Below are 11,321 nucleotides of genomic sequence, written 5' to 3'. Positions count from 1 at the left end.
CCTATCCCCTAAAATTTGTGTTCAAAATAAATGACTCTATCTCCCTCTCTATCTCTGTCTTCCCTCACTATGTGAATATATTATCACTTCCTACAAGCTAATGTTTCTCAAAGTATAGTCCTCCAACCACATGCATCAAACACATCTAGTTGCTTATTCAAATAATCGTTTCAGGTTCTCATTCCCAGAGATGCTAATGAATTTGACTATGGAAAGACTAAGAGATTTGCATTTTTAACACTTATTCCATATATCTTAGGCACACAAAAGTTTAAAATTCAATGTTTTGAAAGACTAATCTATTCATTCTTACCCAAATGCTTATTGTTCCTTAGCTGATAAGTGCCCTCTTTATGGAAAATATCTATTTCAGTAATTATGCTCAATCCTCAAAGAATGCCATAACTCTGCTATATTTCATATATGCAACATTAGTTCATTTTTTAAACCACATTCATCTTTCAAATTTTGACTCACATCCAATCACTTTCATATCTTCAAATTTTTCAAATCTTATGTGAAAAACACAGGCAAACCCTGAAGAAACTTTTGCTGCTTCACATGCTATCTTGCTTTCTCTATTTATTCTAACTTGCACTAAGGTAACAAAGTAAAGAATAATGGCTAGCACAGCAGTGATGATCAATCAGACAGATGTGGACTTGAACTGATTGTGCTAATTACTGCAGATGTTACTGGGTGTTTCTGGCTATTCTTTCAATCTTAAAATATTAAAATGCTTACCATATTTAATATTTTAAAATACTAATATTGTGGTATTCACTAAATTGATTATGATCAAATATGACTTATATAAACTACCTAATTCACGCCTTGCACAAATTAGTCAATCAAAATATTTACATTCCTAGATTTTCACTTCATTATTTTTTAAAGGATTTCATGTAGGAAGTGAGTATGTGTGTGCATACCAAGCTAGATGCTTAAACATTTGGGTCTTCATATCCATAACCTAGAACATAAATATTCATAAATAATTTAATTACCATCATATTCAAAAAATTACTTAGAGTCAGAGCAGTATTTATAATGTTTTCATACTAAAATACATATTGATTACTTATTTACATGTATGTTGTCTTCATTAACCTGAGCTCCTTACTTGTATATCTCTATAGTCTCTTGTATAATATGATAGAAAATAAGAACTTTATAAGGTGTTGAATGAATGAATGAGAAATTCCAAATAAATTTTGAATTCGGCAGCTTGTTTAGTCTTGGAGCAGAGCAATGCATTTTTGTTTGTTTTTATCTGATTATTAGTGTATGCATATAAAACAATTAAGATCTCTACCTATTCTTTGCTATTTAGTTTAGCTGTCATGTCACTCACTCTTTAAATGTAAAACTTGGCATCTGGGAACTGCTGATTCAGTAAATGAATGAACAAATAACTAAGTTTGTGGATATTTCATAATCCTGAAATCCTGGTATTAATTTACAAAAGGGCATTTTATTTTCTTTATTTTTTTAAAGATTTTTATTTATTCATGAGAGAGAGAGAGAGAGAGAGAGATTGGTAAAGACACAGGCAGAGGGAGAAGCAGGCTCTATGCAGGGAGCCTGACATGGGACTCGATTCCCCCGGTCTCTAGGATCACACCATGAGCTGCAGGCGGCGCTAAACCATTGAGCTACCTGGACTGACAAAAGGGCATTTTAGATGGATTTGGAGGTAACTAGTTCAAAGCAATTTTGTCCTTTTTTAAGTGTAAGAATTTTTTAGTTCAAAGAATGAGGAGAAGTATCCAAGGTCACAAATTATTTACTCTGAAGACAAAAAAACAAAACAAAAAAAACCCAAAAGGACATACATATGGGCATTTTGTTCATTTTTAACAAATGCTATATAAAGGAAAACAAATTTAAAATAAGAAATATGGGGCACTTGGGTGGTACAGTTGGTGGAGTGACCTATTCTTGGTTTTGGTTCAGGTCGTGAACTCAGGGTGGTGAGACAGAGCCCCATGGTGGGCTCCGCACTCAGCACAGAGTCTGCTTGGGCTTCTAACTCTCCCTTTATTTCTGCTCCACCCTCTTGCTCTCTCTCTCTCTCTTTCAAAAAAAAATGCCTTTAAAAAAGTAAGTAATATAAACTTGAAATTGTACATACGTTTTAAGAAAGCATAAAAATGAAAGTTAAAACTAACTTTTTGGGATGCCTGGGTGGCTCAGTGGTTGAGCATCTGCCTTCAGCTCAGGGTGTGATCTTGGGATCCGGGATGGAGTCCCACATCGGGGTCCCTGCAAGGAGCCTGCATCTCCCTCTTCCTATGTCTCTGCCCCTCTCTGTATCTCATGAATAAATAAATAAATAAATAAATAAATAAATAAATAAATAATCTATGAAAAAAAACACAAATTTAACTTTTTCTCTGTATAAAACTATATGTAATTACCCATGATCAGAAAAAATGTGAACTACAAGAGTAAGACTCAGAATAAATTAGCAATAATCAAATTCTTTAAATTTTGTCTACATATTTATTATCTTGGCCAACAGTACCATTTTGATAAGATATTGCTCACCGAGATTCAGTTTTTGGGCTTTATGACTATTTAGAAGAAATTTGAAGTCAATAGCTAATGGTAATGATAACTGAATAGAGTGACTAAATCTTGCCCAAACTACTCTGAGAATAATGGATATGGATAATGGATGGAAAAAAGGTAAGGAAAAAGCTGTCATTACTTTAGGTAAGATAATTTTCACATGAAATCAGTATATGTACCATTTAGGTTGTCAACTTAATGTTTATTAAAAAGAGTTTACATAAGAACAAATATCATCCTTTTTTAATGGTTAACAAAAATGAGATTATATTTGTTTCACTTAAGTGGACAAATTTATGGACTAATTTTCAGGTCTCATAGATCTCATAGATCCATAGATCTTATAGATCCATCAAGAGTTTGTTGTATATTTACTCTATGCTCTGAACCGTGACTGTCCCATTTTAAGTAAATTTCAAGAAAAAGCTTGAAGGTTGGTCAGAATCTTCGCTGGCTCAGAATTGCCTAAAGTATTTCTCAAAATGCATATTCCTGGACCCTTACATACAGAGATTTTTCAATGTGTAGAAGTAGAGTAGTTCCTAGGAATTCTTAACACAGACTCCTGGGACTTGCATATACTAAAATTTGAGCATAACTGGATTGGAAAGTAAAACAGATTATACTTTTTCTTATTACTTATTGCTTAATTAAAATATTGCAAAATTGTGATGAACAGTCCTTTCTCTGCTTTCTAGTCTGAAGACTGAGTACTTTTTTAAATGATTGAAATATTAGCAAATCTTATCTACCTTATTACAAGTGACCAGCTCTAGCTGGCCAGCATATATTTCCTAAATTACTTGCAAGCTACTAAAAGAGATATTTTTTTCTGAAGGACATGACGACAGTTTTCCTCCTTACTTTTTATATTTGAAGGACCAGAGCTTTACCAAACCTGTTTCTTATTACAAGTATTACCTTATTTTGTTTCTGCTGATTTTGGAAAATAACAACAATGAAAAAAAAAAAAGAACCTCTACAAAACTTGGTTCTTTAAAGCCTTTAAATCTGATGAAAAACAGTATTGCTATGCATTTTTACATAATTTCTGTAAGAAACATCAGAAGAAACTGTTAACAGCTATATTATAGTCTTAATTCTGGGTCTATTTCTAGCAGTGTTCAATGAAAAAGATAAAAATTGTGCCTACAAGTATTTGGAATGCCTTTAAAACAAATAGTTTCCAAATTTGAACAGTTAACATATTTGTTTTGTTTTCTAAGAGCTTAAATGGAAGCAACTTATTATCTGTAGCATAATTACCAACCAAGCTATTAAGCCCATTAATACATACATATTCATTGTATATATTACTCTCCTGTCTCTGCAAAGTATTATGCTAAGAACAATATAGAATACTAATCTTTAACAATGGAGACTATCAGGTTAGGATTAGACATAGTAGTTTCTGCTCCTTGGAGTTTATAGTTCCATATGGCCATAAATCAACATAAAACTTTGGACCTTTTTTAATGGAATAAGGGGTACTCATTACAGGGAAGTGGCCACTAATTTTAAAGGGTAGCGACGAAGAAGAAAAAGTCCAAGTGACAGATGGATAAAGACACAACAGTGTCTTTATTCACAAACAGTGGATAAAGGTGTTCAGATTCAAGGAGACTTACTGAGATATGGACACCAGCCCTCAGAACCAGGGCAGTAGGAGAAAGTCAGGAGGCTGTAAAACAAAATTTTTCATTCATTCATTCATTCATTCATTCATTCTACAGAAGTACCATTCTAGTAATTTTTCCACAGACACAGTGAACTGAATCACATTGGTTCTCAAAGGGTAATGAAACAGTCAACTTAAATAAAGTATACTATATTAAAAATATGTGATCATATTTTCATGTGAAATACATCAGAAAATAAAATGTATAAACTAATTAAAGTTGGTTTAAAAATGCACCAAATTTCAACTAAAGCTGAAATATGTAAAATTTGACACCTATATGTGTAAATACATAGTCATTTTTTTTTCTTATAAAATGTGTCTGCGACAAAAAGCTAAAGGATTATACCCTCTTGTAGTTCTATTTCAGGGAAAATGATACAAAATTCTGAGGGTGATTAGAACAGTATTGCTCCAAAGTCACTGTAAGGATTTAGAAACTCTGGTACATTATTTCCCAGATGTACTGATAAACCTACAGGATTTGCAAAAGAATTTAGTTACTGAATTATATTAAAAGACATCAAGTATAAGATAAATAGAATATGTTTATTATTACAGATGTAAATATTGAGCATAAAAAAGGACAGCTGTCTACACTAAGCCAATTTAATTCTTCCTGGGTACAGTTGTACATCTGGATCTCAATGTATGTAATACTCCAATTAACAGTATTTTTCCATAATTGGGTTTTAAATGCCACTGCTAGATTGATCTGCCATGTATATAAATTAATAAAAGAGAAAAATAAAGATATGTTTCAAGTTCATAATATCTCTTTTTTTTGATTTGGCTTATATTTCTGCTTATAGTTAAACACTTATTTTACCTAAACTTGCTTTTTAAAAAAATTTAAAGATTATTTTTAAAGATTTATTTATAAATATTTTTTTAAATATTTATTTGAGAGATAGTGAGAGGGAGAGTAGGGGAAGGGGCAGAGGGAGAGGGAGAGAATCTCAAGCAGACTCCCTGCTCAGTGTGGAGCCCAACGCAGGGCTTAATCTCAGGACTCTAGATCATGACATGAACAGAAATCAACAGATGGATGCTTACCCAACTAAGCCACCCAAGTGCCCCTTAACTTGCATCTCTAATGATGATGATGATGATGATGATGATGATGATATGATGATTATTTATAAAGATTTTATTTATTTATTCATGAGAGACACAGAGAGAAAGAAAGAGAGGTTGAGAGAGAGGCAGAGACATAGGCAGAGGGAGAAGCAGGCTCCATGAAAGGAGCTTGATGTGGGATCACTCTCTGAGCCAAAGGCAGACGCTTAACTGCTGAGCTACCCAGGCATCCCATTATTATTATTTTATTAGTGAGAATTTTAGAAGTCTTATTTATTTTACTATAAACTTTTAGACTTTTACTAAAAATAGCAATCTGTTTTATGAATTAGGAAAACTTGTTTTTTAGACAAAACATGTTTTCTCACGGTGGTGTTTTAAGATTTTGGAAACATCTATTTCCTAAAAAAAGTATAAACATTATATAACTTGCTGTACTCATCTTTTTCCATGCATGAATAAAGGAAAAATTCATTTCACAAGGTCCAAATTGTTAAAATTTCAGTTTATGTTATTTTTCCCTAAAGTCAACCATTATCTGTTCTGATTTTTTCATTTAATTTAATTTAAATTCAATTAATATATAATGTATTATTAGTTTCAGAGGTAGAGGTCAGTGATTTATCAGTTGTATAGAACACCAAGTGCTCATTATATCATGTGCCCTTCTTAATGCCCATCACCCAGTAATCCAATCCCCTCACCTGCTTTCTGAATTTTAAAAAATAGTTCTGTTATCTAACTTCAGGATATGCTATTGGAGCAAAATATTTTTTTAACCATTTAAAACTATGTTAGACATTTTTAACTTCTTACAAAATGTTTCTGAACATCAAAATAGTTCTGAAAATTCTCTTGATATTATAGTCAAATATGAACATTAGTTTATATAATCATAGGCTGACCTAGGTATTTCCAGGCTTGTTCTAGATGATAGAGCTTTCATCTATCTATCTCTTTAGAGATAGATGAATTATCTGCTTTCTGAAACTTTTTTATTTGAATTTTTCTGTCTCTTCTTCATTAATAGACTCTCTCTTGAATTCTTTCTAATTTGATACTTTTAATTTGTAGTGGGCTTGGAAGCCAGATAAAAGTAACAAAAAAAGTTTTATTAAAATGCATGAAATAAAAGAATATCTAAAGATATTTTGCTATCATTGTTAGAAAAATCTGGCTACATATGGATAGACTATTTTTCTGGAAATCTGAGATTCTAAACATATGTTAATGTGTGTGTGAGTACCAAGCAAATTTTTCTGTTCATTTAATTTGACAATTAATAAAGAGAAACTCACAAAATGAGTATTTCAGATAAAATTAACTTCCCCTAATAAAAAATTCAGGGTGTCTTTGTTTGAGTTTCCCCAGAGGTCATCATTGAAAAAAGAATCAGACTGATTATTACTTTCTTAGTGTTTCCAAGAATAATGAGTCCAGGTGAGGCGATATCAAGAACAAAGAGAAGGGAGTATCTAGGGACAGCAGTGACCAGCTCATTTCTGTAGGTGAATGGGGGCAGTTGGCCCATCAGGGATGTGTGTGAGAATACACTTTAGAGTTATTTACCTTAAGAATGAGAGCTAGAGTAATTTACTTGCCAATGCCCATCAAATCATATTTTGGTGACAATAGTTGGGGAAGAGGAGTTAGGACAAAGGAGTGGAAATGTAATTCCTCTGCACTTTTAGCCTTCTGACACTTTTCATCCTTTGAGTAAAATTTTTCAGGCAGAGAGTGGTATTTTCTCAGAGTAAGGAGCTGTCCACCTGTATGAGACCAGTGAGGGCTGAGTACACACAAGAATACCACTGACTGGGTCTCTTACTGAAGATAAAGATAGAATGCTGAGACTTTTAGGGTGGATTAATAATAGAAAAAACCTGAGATTGTCTGGTGAATGCTATATTGAATTGTGTATGCTTGATCTACTGTAAATGTGTACTAAATCTTTCCTTAAATGTCACTTTTTCTAAATATTAGATCACTATTGCTTTGTCTCTGCTACGGCAATCAAGACATATCAGAGAAGTGAGGCGGGAAATGATTGGGATGCTCCAAGTGAAATGATAGTGAAATGACAGTGAAATGGAAACATCACTGATGTTTTTGGGTCCCAACAAGGAGCTGAAATCAAGTACATATGACCTTGTGAGTGTGCAAAGTTACAAAACAAAAAATTGAACAATACACTTTGCATCTGCCATTTTACATTACTGGAATAGAAACAGACTTTTAGAATTACACAGAATGTTCTTTAGGTTTGTTTCAGTAGCTTCCGTGTTAGAGTGGCTTCGGGAGTTTTCAAGGAAAGCTAGGATGGCATCTTTGTATAATGAACATTCCAAATGACATAAAGGTAATGATATGGAGGTACTGGAAACAAGTTTGCATTATTCAAAGTGACAAATGTTAATTCAGTGGATACACAATCTGTCACCTGCTTGGGACATGGTCTCACAGCTGTGGGAATCAACCTGAAGCATGACTTACTGAAAGTCATTCCAGAAGCACCTGTTCCAGACAAAAGGATAAATTACTTTTATTCTTAGCTTATGTGAATATTATTTGAAATGTGTGGGTCATTTGCCCCAGATTTGGCATCGTTAAGAAGACTTATCGAGTTCACAGATGTTGTGCTCACTAAGGATCAGAAATGACAGAGCTGAATGCAGAGCAAAGGCTTGCAGAATTAGATAATGAAGGAGAAAAACTCCCTTTGGGAGCTTAATATTTTGGCCAATTAGATTTTCTGACTTCTTTTGAGAAAGGTAGGTTATGAGAGTACGGCTTCTATAACTGAGAAGCATAGAATTTAGTAAAAATTTATTTTTAATAAGAGTAAAACACTTTTAATAAAGAAAAACATGAACAAAGATTTTGTGTGATGCATTTTTAGTCAGTGTTTAGTAGTGCTTTATTTGCTTGTACAGGTCAGTTTTAAATTTTACCTCTATAATTACTGTGTAGTTTTTATCCATACATCAGACTTTTAATAAATAAAAATATATTTTCCTTTTTTATATATAAAAGGTCTATGATTTCTCAGATGGCTTTTTATAGAGGCATAGATTTTTAATTGATATGTATTATGGCAATGAAAATAAACACAATTTAATAATCACCTGGAGAGAAAGTTATGAAACCTCCAAATGATTCTTAAATGGAATTCAGAGCTGCAGGAATCTAGTCCAGAATAGGTATTTGCCAACTGTGGCTTAAAAATAAGAATCTCATTTCACAATTGTAAATAATGTATCCCTTTTCTGAAAATTTGGCCAAGTAGTCAATTATTATCTAATGTGTAAACTAAAATGAACAAAGATAAAACAACATGCACATACATATACCTACATATATAATTTCCAAGTCTCTAATCTAAGCATCTGTCCTGGGCTCAGATTAATATCCTGGATCAAGCCCTGCATTGGGCTCCCTGCTCAGTGGGGAGCTTGCTTCACCCTCTCCCTCTGATGCTGGCCCTGCTTGTTCTTGCTCTCTCACTCTTCCTAATTGTTAAATAAATAAATAAATAAATAAATAAATAAATAAATAAATAAATAAATAAAAAATAAAATCTGAAAAAAGTTGCTTCATAAGATGTATCATTGCCCACATATTTGATTACTTCAGTGGTGAAAACAACCATAATTATGCTGCTCCTAGAAAAACTCATCTTTTACATGAGTGTATCAACTTTAAGAATTGCACAGTAGGTATAAGGGGACAGAAAAGATATGATGAAAGAATTCTAAACTAATTTAGCAGTAAAATAGAGATACATTGGCAATATAAAGATAAATATTATAGAAGGGCATAACGTTTTATTGATATTTTTCAAAATATTTAAAAATTAATGAACAGAACTGGATAATCATTGCAACTAGACAAGGCAACAGTCTATATTACAAAGTGCTTAAAAACTGTATGACGTAAACAAAACTAGACCCTTATTTGAACATTAAAACCACTGCTAATTTCTAATTTGATGTCTCCACCTCAGATGGTTCTTCTGAAACTTGGGCTACCATAACTGGTGGAATTTACACTAGTAAATTTCATCCCTATTTATCCAGTATTTTGGGTTCTCCCTCATTTCTTAGGTAGAGTCCTAAGACTGCCTCAAAAATGGTATTCTCACATCTGATTGTATTCCCTTTTCAACACTGAAGTGTAGAGTGATATTTCCAGACAGTCTGTTTCCCTTAAATGTTTGACATACAAATCTTCTGATAGCTTCTTTTTCTATTATCATCTCTCTTACTATTGGTCCTACATCTTTTTTGAGTATCCAAAAGACACTGAACTATTAGTACTCTTTCTAGTCTTCAAACCTTTGAAGATACCCTTCTCTCAGCCTGGATTATTGACCTCTTCATTTTTGTCTGATTATTTTTGTTCTTGTCTTTAAGATGAGATGAGCAAGATGGATATTTGGACTGAATTATATAAATTCTATAATGTGGGTTTTGTGCCCCCGTGATTATGCTTTATTCTTAAATTCTGCAACACAAAAAAAGTTGTGGAAAATTAAGAAAAATATTCTCTGTATGTCATTATTTTTTTTTCTCTTCTTTCTTTTGAGGTGTGGAAGGGGCAACTCTAAAGTTCTCAACACAAAAGTGCCTGTTGAGAATTATTATCAGGAGTCTTTATCAATCATAAGTCTTTTTTTTATTAAGAGTCTTTTGCACATAATAAAAAAACTTTGTAAACATAAAAACATAAAAACATAAAAACTTTGTAAGTTTTTCATATGTCTGTCACCTTGGAAATATTTATTCTAACTTCAATCAATATGAAACAGTATTGCTCCTTAAAGGAATGAGTGAGTTCCAATGAAGAAAAAAATCTAATTAATTTTGAGTTGTCATGTAGGGTTCATATCAGCCATGTAATCTAATGCGTGAATTTAATGCTGTTTGTGTCATGTTAGTTGAGTATGGAACATGTATCACATACGCATCTCAAAACTCATTAAAACTTTCAAGGCATAAATCCTATCAGTCTTAGAGTTCAGGAAATTGGCACTCAGGGAGGCTGATTAACTTATCCCATGTCATAAAGTAAGTTTTGAAGACAATCTGCAAATCCAAATCTTTAGAAATACAAACCATTTTGCCATCCTGCTGCCATGTGATCAATTTGACTCTTCTCTAACATTACACAATTAGACCAAACTAATTCATTGTCTCAAAAATATACACAGAACCATTCATTTCCAATGAAACTATGTTTTATTACCCTTCTTATCAATATTGTACATCAAAATGAAAAAGTGGCTAGGGAAAGATTTCTTTATTTTCAATAATGATTACAAAAGAGCTACTCTTTATAGGGATATACTCTTACAAATTTCTAACTAGTAAAACAGCCACATGCATAAACAACTTCAAAAATAATATCCATAAGGGATAAATTAAGGGAATGCTTCTTTCTATCAGCTTTTCAAACTTCATAGGTGTAAAGAGTAATTGTGACACAAGATAGACCATACTTGATGATGACAATACCAATGAACAAAACCTTAGAAAACTAAGAAAAAATGCAACTGATCTAGATGAAATTGGTGTTTAGAAAATATGCCTTAGTAAGTGCCTTCTAAACAAACAGTTATAACTAAACTAATGACTGTACTTAGTTCAAATAGATGTTCTTTCTATGATACAAAGCACCAGTCTTTTCCAATTAAGTAGAAAAACACTTTGCTAATCTCTTATTATTAAAAAGGCACCTAACTTTCCAAAGGGGGGAGAATCATATATGTTTCCAAGTATTTAATAACATAGAAGAAGCTATAGAAATTTTAATGCTTAAAGACACTTCTGAATGTTACTTAGGCCATTTAAAATGAAACTTGGTATTTCTTTTATCCTGACTCCAGTCTCTACTGCTTTTCTAGAGAGAATCCAATTGCCTTGTTGCTTTTTCTTCCTTTCTTCTATTTTCTTTCATCTTTTTTGGCTGTATAACCAAAATAATCAAGATT

Source organism: Canis aureus, chromosome 20, assembly GCF_053574225.1.
Source record: "Canis aureus isolate CA01 chromosome 20, VMU_Caureus_v.1.0, whole genome shotgun sequence".
NCBI classification, from domain to species: domain Eukaryota; kingdom Metazoa; phylum Chordata; class Mammalia; order Carnivora; family Canidae; genus Canis; species Canis aureus.
The sequence above is the reverse complement of the archived record's forward strand: the minus strand, read 5'-3'. Positions refer to the sequence as shown.